Below are 11588 nucleotides of genomic sequence, written 5' to 3'. Positions count from 1 at the left end.
ACGTGCATACGTACTCCATGTGTACAAACCGTTTGAGAAGTTAGAGTATCATGCACTCCATTAACTGGAAGCAAACTCTCAGTAATAATCTGTCCAGTTAACAAGCGATTCGTGTCCTCAGCATGCGACGTATTAAAATCAGATCTCAAACTTAACATGTCCCAGAGTACCGATTATTTTCTCCAAACTTCAGGTCAGTTGCTTCGAAGAAATTGTTGGGTCGTCGGAAAATTGGCTAAATAGGGCAGCTCTGAATCAATCACCTGTTCTACGAATTGAACTCAGCTGCACGGAAACATTTCCTGACAGCAAGTCAACAGCAACATTCCCAACAGCAAGTCAGAACTTGGATTGTATTGGACAATGGTAAACATTCAGGGGCGGGAGTCCGCCCTTTATCTAAACCCAGTCAATGTCAGGAAAGCTCAGGTAGTGGAATTTGATTTTCTGCACTTTTATTGTTCGATAGGGAATTCACATCTTTCCCCCCAAAACGTATGACATTGTCAAATCATCAGCGGCCATTATCCATGGTTTTCAAACGGATTTGTTGGGTGATGTTCTTTTCCAAATATTGCGGTTCATCTTTCACTAGTTTACCTTACTCGTTGATAGTAATAATTGATTTTCTGTACCAATACATTCTTATAATTTTCTAGGAATGTATTCTTATAGAATTTTCTAGCAATGTATTCTTATATGATTTTCTAGGAATATATTCCTATATAATTCTTCTAGGAATATATTATTTTCTCTGCTAAAATAATTTCCTAATATGCCTGCCCAGATAAGAATGGTATAAATTATATGTAAACAATCCTGATAGTATTCCCTGCTTGATTCCTGTCCTCGCAGTGAATCTGGTGACGATATCAATCCTGTCCCAGGGACAGTGAGGGCTCTCCCGGGTTGTCACTCGCTATCTGGTTGCCATGACTTTGGCGGATGTGCTCGTCGTTTTCTTGGACCTGGTATTGAATAGGATTCCGAATATTTTCGTCCCATGGGAAGTCCTCTTCTGGTCAATGGATACGCCGGTTTGTAATATCCACGCCGTCCTGATTTACGCCGCCATCCATTCTTCAGTCTGGTTTACCTTCACTTTCACCTTTGATCGATTTGTAGTCATTTGCTGCCGGAAGCCGAAAACAAAATATTGCACTGGGAAAAAAAAACTGCAGCTGTTGTTCTGGGCACAGTGATTGCGATCAGCTGCTTAAGGAACATTTACCGGAATTTTCAGCTCGCACGGACATATTCAGCAATAATTGCTCCATTTATATGTTCAAAAAGTGTGTTGTATGTGTCCTTATCTATCTCGAGGCCAATCGACCTCCTCCATTATCTTATCACCCCGGTAGTTCCCTTTGTGCTGGTTCTTTTGACGAATGGTTTAGCCGCCAGACACGACTTTGTCAACAGCAGATCCCGTAGGAGACTCCGGAGTTCCAGCAACGGGCAGAGCGCCAGAGACCCGGAGATGGAAAGCCGGAGAAAGTCCCTAGCTTTACTCCTGGTCATCTCGGGTAATTTCGCTCTGCTGTGGGCACCGTTCACTGTGTATTCTGCGTGGAATCTGCTGTGCTTTTCCAACTCTTCGACGCTTCCACCCGATTGCCTGCGGGAGCTGGGCGTCATGCTGCAGCTTCTGAGCTTCTCCACAAACACGGCTCTTTACGCCCTGACACAGACCAGGTTCAGGGAGCCGCTGAAAGAGAAGATGAAATCCCTGCTCGCTCGCACTGTCCGTCTCTGGGCCTGACCCCAGGTATTATCAATGCTTCACTGTAACCCTCTGCTTTTGATGGCATCTGGCGCCTTACTTGTTCGACTCATTCCTCACCGGCTGTACAATTACGCATAATGCATAAATCTATCTTAATGATGTTCCAAGCAGTCATGGTCTCCTGTAGTCTGCGGACGATCTATCACACTCTTCCATAAAAGGGCGTCATGCAGTTCCTATTGCAGATCAGTGCGGTCATTGTGCACACGTTGTTTCCCACTGCCCGCCGGGATTTTTTCTCTGGAAACACTGGGAATACAGAGACAAAGGGACAGAAGCCCGAAAGCACATGCTACCAGTCTCAAAGACTGTTCAATCCAGCCCGTCTACGATTATTGAGTGCTTCCTTGACGCTTAATATGGATTCTTCACTTTGCAGTCTATTTTGTTGAGATTCTCCACCTTACTGTTTACTTGTTCTGCAGGTTACATGCAATTAAATGTTATACTGCATGTTTATTGTTTTATCTTGATATACAGTATTGAGGCCAAATTTGGTGATAAATTAATGATGAATATCGCTTTTCATGACTCACATAGCAAACCGCTTGGCGGCCCTGTGATAAAATTTGAAAGATTGGATGTTTTAAAGTGACAGCGTGACAGTTTAAGATGTGGTCCCCCGGATTAACATGTCGGGACGAGGATGGGATTCGAGCCCACTCGTGCAGAGCACAATGGATTAGCTGTCCATCGCCCTAACCTCTCGGCCACCTCGTCTGCTCTTCTCTCTCTTCTGTTCCGAACTTCTGATTTTTTTTTTCTTTTTTTGTTCATAACATTTAAAACTTCTGTTTTAGGTCCACCCATGTGTGTTCAGATTCTATGCCGAATTACTTTGCTCGCCGTGCTTACCAGAATTCACCGAGGTGGATAAGGACAGTTTAGACAAATATATGCCAACCACAGGAAACATGGGAATAAGTATTTATGCACTTTGGACCTTATGGACGTGCTGTGGCATAACTACCGAATCCGTGCTCTGTAACTCGGAGAAACTATGAATGTGTTGAGTTGTAAAATGAGATAAATTTATGTTCAATTAAATAATATTTCAATAGTTTTGTTATCATATTGCTTGATTTCAGTAAACAGATGTTATGAGGATTTGCCATCTGGTTCGAGAATGACGATTTTCCGTATTTTGGGCAAATGCAATAACCCAATAGCTACCACATTATGACGCGCTGACGGCACGCCCGGCTGTGCGCAGACGCAGATCCAAACAACCTAACGCTTAGCCGACACTAACACATGGTTGCTCGGTTCTGGAATACCAGACCAACGGCTGAAATACCTAAAAAGAGATCGAAATCACTCTATCAGTAATGTACTGCATTGAATGTGGTGGACATTTTTCACTGATTCCAATCCCAGAATATAACGCCGGGGCAAAGTATAGTGGCATGTGCCTTTGAGAATTCCTTTCTGTGTGACACAATCTGAATATTGAACAGCCCAAAGCAGGAATGCCTGGGGAGATATTGACAACAATAGTCGAATGTTCACCTGGCATGAAATTACCGCTTACGAGTACTTTTAGCTCGGTCAGGAAGTCATTTTACAGGTGGAAACTTCTTGCAGCATTCAGCATATTCCCTTTGGCCTTTCTCACAAAATACGGCCGTGTGGCCTAATGGATAAGGCGTCTGACTTCGGTGCTTGACATGGTGGAAGTCATCAGAAGATTGCAGGTTCGAGTCCTGCCACGGTCGTTTTGAAAAACTGGCGGATTCGGTTCACTCCCTGCAGCCAATTGGTTGTCTCAATTCCGCGTGGGGATTAACCGGAGTACTGCACCATCGGTGAAAACGTAATGTCTCGTCTTCGCAACATATAATATTATGTGGTGTTTCTGCAGACACTTTCATAAACAATTGGTTGGAGTTTCTCAGACGTTCAGAGGAGCTGCTGGGAAGGTGAAGTTTACTTCCCATTGAGCTCCGTCTCCGAGCACACCTTATCCGTGAGAATTCACCACCCAGCACTGACGGTACATTCTCCTGTCTCAAACACTCCTCCTCTTCTTGGACTCAGCGCGCTGGTTCTCTGCCTGCTCTGGGATATCTTCATCACTAATTGCCAACTAGACATCAACCGCCTCAGCATCAGGAATCCTCACTTCTCCTTGTACCTTACCCCTCTGAATACACTGCCCTCCCAAATCTCAACCCCCATCCCCAAATTTACCTTCGATCACGCAGACAAAGTGCTGTTGTTGTAGAGTGGCGGACTGACCTCTACCTTGCTGAGACAAGGCGAGAACTCTCAGACACGTCTTCATCCCTACACCTTGAATAATCCCGACTACGGACGATCACAGAACTGTCTCCGACAGTATCACTGACGTTATCAACTCTGGAGAACCTCCATTCACTGTAGAAAACTCATGGTTCTATTGCCCTGAACTGCTAGCTCTACCTCCGATTTGATTCACAAGTCTGATTGTCCAGGTAGGTTCATTGTCTCAGCCTAATCCTGCCCCACTGATCCTGCGTTCTCATAGCTCCAGTCCATCCTATGCCCCATACTCAGTCCCTTCCCACCTGCATTCGCAAACCTTCCCGAGCTCTTGATCGACTCACTAGATTTCAGTTCCCTGGCTATGACCGTCTCATTTTCTCTATGGATGTCCAGTCTCTCTGTTAAAAGGGCCTTAATACTCTCCACATTTCTCAGGGAAAGAACCAAGCAGTTCCCCTCTATCATCACCATCCTCTGCCTGGCAGAGCCGGTCCTCACATCAGCAGTTTCTCCTTCGGCTGCTTCCACTTACTCCAGATTCAATGGGTAGCCATGGACACCCGCATGAGTCCAGATATGTCTCCCTTTTCGTTGGCTATGTAAAACAGTCCATGTACCTGTCATGGTCCGGTCCGTGAAATCCGCATTCCCGTTCACAGTCCGGTTCATCGATCCTTATTCCGGGTTTTTCTGTTTTCCCTTGTTCCATTGACTGCCTTAATTGAGGCACCTGATTCTCGTTTTGGGCTGGCACATAAATACCTCTGGAAACCAAAGATTGGCTGCTGGGTTGTTCCCTTCCCCTCCCCATCTGAAACTCTCACAGTTACCTCGGCGGTTTCCTCGGCAGTTATCCCGGCACTGCGTCCAAGAAAAGGTCCCGGCCTTGCGCACTGGAAAAGTCCCTGCCCTGCGTCCTAGAAGGGTCTCGGCCCTGCGCTCCAAGGAGGGTCCCGGCTTCGTCCGTAAGAGCCTAATCAAGCCGAGTCCAAGAACCGAGCCAAACCTACTCCAAGAGCCAGGTCCTGGGCTGGAGCTTCTCGTCCTGTGCCGGATTTCCTCGTCCTGCGCTGCAGCTCCTCGCCCAGCCCAGGAGTCGCCGCCATTCCAGGAAAGCCTACCATTCCATCGCCAGACCACATTTCGGGCATTCTGAAAGTCTGTTTCTCTTTCTCCTACCTCCATCCAGGCGGAGGGATGTTTACAAAACGCGATGGCCATTTGCGTAGGTTACGGCGTCGATTTGACGTAGAGTATAAATCAGCCTTTAGGACGGAGGCGCCAGATATGTCGGCAACAATGATGTGGTCACGGGATCGTAGGGCCAACTACTGAATTGCTTCGAGGCGATAGACAAAAATAAAGAAAATGACCCAGGGCTCATAAGAGAAACTGAATGTCACAATCTTTATAAAGACACGGAGAACGAGCGTTTACCACAGAGTCATTCAGAGTCTAGAGTGTTTCTTAACCAGAAGCACTGGGTGAACAAAGGATCTGCAAAATGCTGAGCGGTGGATTCGTGGCAATGTTGATCACATTTACTCATTATTATTATTTATCTATAGGTTTTGTTTTATATTGACCCGCATCTGGGCCGTACCCTCCAAATATCCGGACCTGCCTCTCGGATTTTTTGCACTACCTTACTTTCCATGTTTCTATTTTTCTATTTATGATATATAATTTAATTTTTTTAAATATTTACTATCGATTTGTAATCCAGGGAGCGGGAAGTGCAGAATCAAACATCGCTGTGATGATTGTACGCTCTAGTATCAATTGTTTGACGACAATAAAGTATAAAGTATTTTGCTCATTTGATAGTTGTCCATTGCTGTGTGCTGCGTTTTATCAGCTTCCCTGATGGTCCAGTGGTTAGGATTCGGCGCTCTCACCGCCGCGGCCCGGGTTCGATTCCCGGTCAGGGAATTAAAATATTGTCTGCTGTAATTTAATGTGCTAATTTTAAATTATGGTGTGGATTAGTTTGCTTCCACTACAACCCCATTCCTGTCTATGCTTAATCTGCACTGGGCTGACTCAGCACCATAAAACCACAAAAAAAATATAGGAGTAGAATTAGGGCGTTTGTCACATCGGGTTTGCTTCGACATTTCATCTCAGCCCCATTCTCCTGCTTTTGTATCATTTCATGCCCTGATCAATCAAACGAGGAAATCTATCGATCTCTGATAATTATACAAAAAAAGACTTGGACTCCACGGGGGCCTGTGGCAATGAATTCGACAGATTCACCGCTCTATGGCTAAAGAACTCACTCCTCATCTCTGTTCTAAAAGGACGCTCCTCTATCTCGAGGCTGCGTCCTTTGGTCTTATTTTCTCCTACCATAGGAAACATCCTCTCAGCATCCGCTCTATCAAGGCCTTTCACCATTCGATAGGTTTCAATGAGGTCACCGCGCAACCTACTGAATTCCAGCGAATGCAGGCCCGGCGCCAGCAAACGCTCTTCATATCACTAGCCAATCCATCCTAGCATCATTTCTCTGAATCTCCTTTGAACCTTCCCCAGCTTCAGCAATACTTTCTCAGGTAAGGGAACGAAAACTGCTTACAATACTCCAAGCGAGGCCTCACCAGTTCTTTGTAAAGTATCTGAATCACATCCTTGCTTTATATTCTAGTCCTCTTGAAATGAAAGCAAACATCGCATGTGCCTTCATCACCACAGATTCAACCTACAAATTAACCTTTGGGACATTATGGGCAGTTGTGTACGTCGCAATGAGAGGCCTGTACAAGGACTCCCAAGTCTCTTAGCGCCTCAGTTTTATTGCATGCATTTTCCCTCCTTTGCGAAAGTGTGCACTTTCATGTCTTATATGAAAGTGTATGACCATATATCTCCCTGCACTGCATCCCATCTGCTACTTCTTTGTCCATTCTCCGAACCTAAGTTCTTCTGTAGCCTCTCTACCTCCGAAAAAGACCTCCTGCTCGTTTCGCTGTGAAGAATCTGTACATGGGTGATTGGAGTGTTTCGACTATTCCAGGTTCCAGGTGCCTATACTGTAGCTGTTGGAATGTTTCATTAATTTCATCTGCTTTACCGGTGAGATCAAAGACCGTTTCATAACAATACTCTGTGCCCATTTAGCCCTCGTGTAAGCTACTTCATCTAATCTATTCGCCATCTGTCTACCTGTGCACCAGCAGGACACGTTTAATTAGAAAGAGGACAGTCAACATACCAGTGTCTACTCTGATTCTGACTATTGGTGGTTGATCAAAGTCTTTTTGTTTACACATTCGTCCCGGCGGTGAACGCATCACGGGATGACATTGTTCCGCATTGCCCGTAAGAAGTGAAAAGTGAGTCAGAGACAGTGTGATTGCTCAGCAATGTGACTGTATCTCCATCGCCTGATCACAGCGGTAGTCGGTTTAGTAACCAAGCATTCGTCTTTGCCATTGCCTTCCATATCATGTCTGTCCAGTGATATCTGACATAACCCACTGATACGAGTCGTGAAGAATTTATGAATTGATACAGGCTCTTCGACTCAAAGAACCATTCCGACCACCTTCCCACCAGAGTAAGTACCAGTTTCCAGCGTGCAGGCCATATTCCTCCAAGGCCCGCCCTTTCGTGAAACTATTCGACCTGCCTGATCTACTTCCTCTGGCAGCTCATTCCACATATTCACTGAACTCTTCGTGAAAACGTTGCTGCCCATGTTCCTTCCGAATATTCCAATTTCAAATAAGACTGTTAACATTCATTTTATCTCTGGTTTAAATCTCATTCTCCTCGTCTTGGAATGAGAAAATGACAAGCTTGGACAAACTCATTATATAACACAGTTCTTCTTGTCCTGAAAACGTCATTATATAACTTACTGCACTGTTTCCAGTTTAACGGCGATTATATTTTCTATAATAGAGCGTCCGGAACTGTACATGACACTCTATTCACAACCTCAACAACGACCTATCATAAGGTCTTACTTTTCGTTCCTTCCTGTTGCTCTGAATGAGGCAGGGCAGAATGAGAAAAGGGTTTTCACTAGACTTCCCAAATCAGCGAGCAGTGAGCTTGTGCCTCTGGGTCCCTCGTGTTAACTGTACTCCGTAATGCCCTGTCATTTAGAGCGCAATTGCTTTGCAAGTTTTATTTCCAAAATGCACGACATTATACTTACCTGTATTGGAATCTACTTACCACACATCCGCCACTTCTATAATTGAACCAGGTACGCTTGTACTCAACAGTTATCTCCCCCAGTATCAACAGCACTGCCTAATTTTGTCGCATGCAGAAACTTCCTGATCACGACGAGATTTTGCATCAACATTGCCAACATAACTAACGATTAACGAACAACAGCGACCACTCTGTCATACCACACATCCTCACTTGCACCCTTCAGTTCATTCGCAACTCTTACCCCATTCTTAGCTCCCCTGAGGGAGAGAGAGAGAGAGAGAGAGAGAGAGAGAGAGAGAATGTGTGTGTGTGTGTGTGTGTGTGTGTGTGTGTGTGTGTGTGTGTGTGTGTGTGCGTGCGTGTGTGTGAGTTTGTGTATGTTACAGAGGCGGATAGAGAAAGAGCGAGACATGGAAGTGAAGCAGGGGAGAGAGTCACATCGTGGACAGGGCAAGACAGATAAACGGGGGAGTTTGAAAGGCAGTGGAAGAGAGAGAGTTACACTGCAATTTACCAATTTCGTGTTCACTTTGGGCCATCGTTTTCCTCATAGTGTTTTCTTGACCATCAGAGTATTTCACTCCAGCGAGAAAACAAAAGGGCTCTTTCGGTCCCTTCATTTAAAGTCGGAAGCTGGAGGGCTCTTAAGTATTGTCACTGTTCAGACGGAGGAGGGAAATAGTTCATGCGTTTACACCTGAGCGTCCAACAGAGAGAGCAAGAGAGGGCGCTACGTTATACTTATTGATGCTACTTCTCCCAGTTACTTCAATCATAAATAAAGACAATTAGCATTAAATTGGTGCCATTAACTCTTATAATTCCAAAGTTACTGCGGATTTGGATGCAGGATTTCTGCTCAGTGCAATAAATCGTCCACAGTGTTGCTGAAGGAAGTACGTTGGTGAACGAAGGGAGGCGTTTTATGTCCATACAGCTGTAGAACCCACTGATATGAATCGCTCTATTTCTACTCGAAATCTATTGTTATATATTCGGTTGCAAAGTAACAATATCGTCGCTAAGTAGACTCCACAAGAAAGGGTTGTTTAAGCTGCCTCACGGAGATTGATCAGAGTCGGAGTAGAATTGAACTCTGGACACTGAGTAGAAATGCAAGAGTATTGAAGAGTGTTAAAATCTGCCGCCTGGATTTGGCAGAGAATGTAGCTTTCAGACAGCAGCCAGGGAGTTATTGACAGGCAGTTGGAGTTCTGGTCCCTCGTGCCTGTAGAGGGCTCGAACCTGCGTGGGGAATCCCCATTGGATTTCAAGTCCAACGCCTTAACCACTCGGCCATCGCAGCTCCATCTATGTTAATCACCCACCGTAGCACTACAAGAGAAGTGATTTATTGTCAGTGATGGAAATGATAAATCATCATTCCAATACAAATAGTATGATTGGACAATGTGGGAATTTGTTTCAGGACAGGTAGGTCAGAACGTGAGTGTAGAGGGATAACACTGGCGTCAGTATCGTCAATGAAGGAGATTTCCACTGCTGGGGATAAAGGTCAGGATTAGAATCAGGGTTAAAATGACGGATATATGTCCTTTCTTTGTTTTCTGGCAGCTATACCGTGTAACACAGGTAGAATAATACTATAAGATCATAGGTCCTTATGACAAAGAAACAGGAACAGGTCATTCGTCCCACCGAGTCTGTTCCGCCATTGTAGCAGAGCTGATTTATGATCCCCCTCAACACCAGTCTACCGGGCATGGACATTGACGTCCTTAATAATCAAGAAATTATCAACTTCTGCTTCAAATACACCAAATGACTTGGCTTCCATAGCTGTCTGTGACAACTAATCCCTCAGATGCACCACCTTTGGATAAAGATATCCCTGTTCTAAACTATCATCGTTCTATTCTGAGGCCCTGCTCTCTAATCCTAGACTGCCCCACTATAAGAAAACGCCCTCCGTACTTCTACTCTAAGTAGACATTTCAATATTCCATAGATTTCAATGAGATGCCCCTGCAGTGAGCACAGAGAAAGAGCTATCAAACTCTCCTCGTTTGAACACGATAACCCCTGTGTTCCCGGTGTCATCCTCGTGAACCTCCTCTGGACCCTCCGACCAATGTCTTATATCTGTCAACATTGCATTGTTGCTTTTATATTCCACTCTTGAACTGGATCTTAAAATTGCTTGTTAAAATTCCTTTAACTCTGACTCAGCCTAGAGGTAGGCATGCGGGGAATACTGCAGCCTAGAGGTAGGCATGCAGGGAATCTGCTTTCTGAAAATTAGCCTCATTTAGAGACGTTTGTTATCCTTTCTTCCAAGGTGCATTACCGTACTACACGATTATCTATTTGACAGAACTTCGCCCGTTCTCCTCAACAGTGCCTTGAATCTTTTGAATCTTGGAACAGGTTGAAGTGCGGCTACGTGGCATTTAATTGACTTTCTTTTGTTTACCTCCCTTCTTTCACAGTGAAGTGACAATTGCAATTTTCCAGTCATCAGGAACAATTGCAGAATGTAATGATACTTGAAGGGGTACTACTAATGCCTCTAGAATCTCTTCAGCTACCTCTTTCAGGACGCTGGGGTGTAGACCGTCTGGTCCAGTTGACATCTATCTTCAGACCTATTCGCTTCACGAGTACCTTCTCCGTTATTTTAACATCTACTCTCACTTATGCTCTCTCACGCACGTTTATTGGTGCCATTGTGCTGTTGTCGTCCACAGTGCAAACCGACACAAAATATTCACTCAGTGATTCCGTCTTTTATTTTTCGCCCATGACCACTTCTCCCGCGCCATTTGCAGCTTTCTGATATCCTCCCTCGCCTCCCTTTTATTCATATGTCTGAAAAATTGGTATTTTCATCTCTACTATTTTCCATTTCATCTTTCCTCTCATCAATTTTAATAGTCTTCTTTTGGTTTATGAAAGCGTCTCAAACCTCCAGCTTCCAACTAATGCTTGCTATATTATAAGCCCTCACTTTTGTCTTTATGCTGTCTTTACTTTCTATTTTCGGCCACGGTTGCCTCATCCTCCCTTTCGAATATTTATTCTTATTTGTGATGCACCTATCCTGCGCGTTCCCATTTGCCCCCAGGAACCCTGGCCTCTGTGGATCTGCCGTCATCCCTGCTAGTGCCTGTCTCCAATCCTCTTGGCCAGCTCCAGACTTTGGTCGCTGTTCTTTGCTGCGAGTGACGACGTCGAGGACTGTTATCGTCCCTGATTTTATTTCTGCGACTGACGGGCTCAAGGACTGTTACGAAACGTCGACAGTACTTCTTCCTATGGATGCTGCCTGGCCTGCTGCGTTCCGCCAGCATTTTCTGTGTGTTTCTGTTTTGATCCCTGATTTTTTTTCTGCGAGTAACTTGGTCGCGGACTGTTACTGTTGTTG

The 11588-nt window shown here is 44.9% G+C and overlaps 2 non-coding genes across 2 annotated transcripts; both read left to right on the top strand.

Annotated features, from left to right (window-relative positions):
- The first annotated feature begins 3408 nt into the window (after nt 1–3408).
- trnar-ucg (transfer RNA arginine (anticodon UCG)) lies at nt 3409–3501 on the top strand. The gene is made up of 2 exons: nt 3409–3445; nt 3466–3501. It is a non-coding gene; the product is annotated as a tRNA-Arg (tRNA).
- A 2389-nt stretch (nt 3502–5890) lies between these two features.
- Nucleotides 5891–5962, top strand: trnae-cuc (transfer RNA glutamic acid (anticodon CUC)). The gene has a single exon. It is a non-coding gene; the product is annotated as a tRNA-Glu (tRNA).
- The last annotated feature ends 5626 nt before the right edge of the window (nt 5963–11588 follow it).

Source organism: Mobula birostris, unplaced genomic scaffold (assembly GCF_030028105.1).
Source record: "Mobula birostris isolate sMobBir1 unplaced genomic scaffold, sMobBir1.hap1 scaffold_1003, whole genome shotgun sequence".
In the NCBI taxonomy this organism is placed as follows: domain Eukaryota; kingdom Metazoa; phylum Chordata; class Chondrichthyes; order Myliobatiformes; family Myliobatidae; genus Mobula; species Mobula birostris.
Note: the sequence above shows the minus strand (reverse complement) of the source record. Positions and strands in the feature narration are given on the sequence as shown.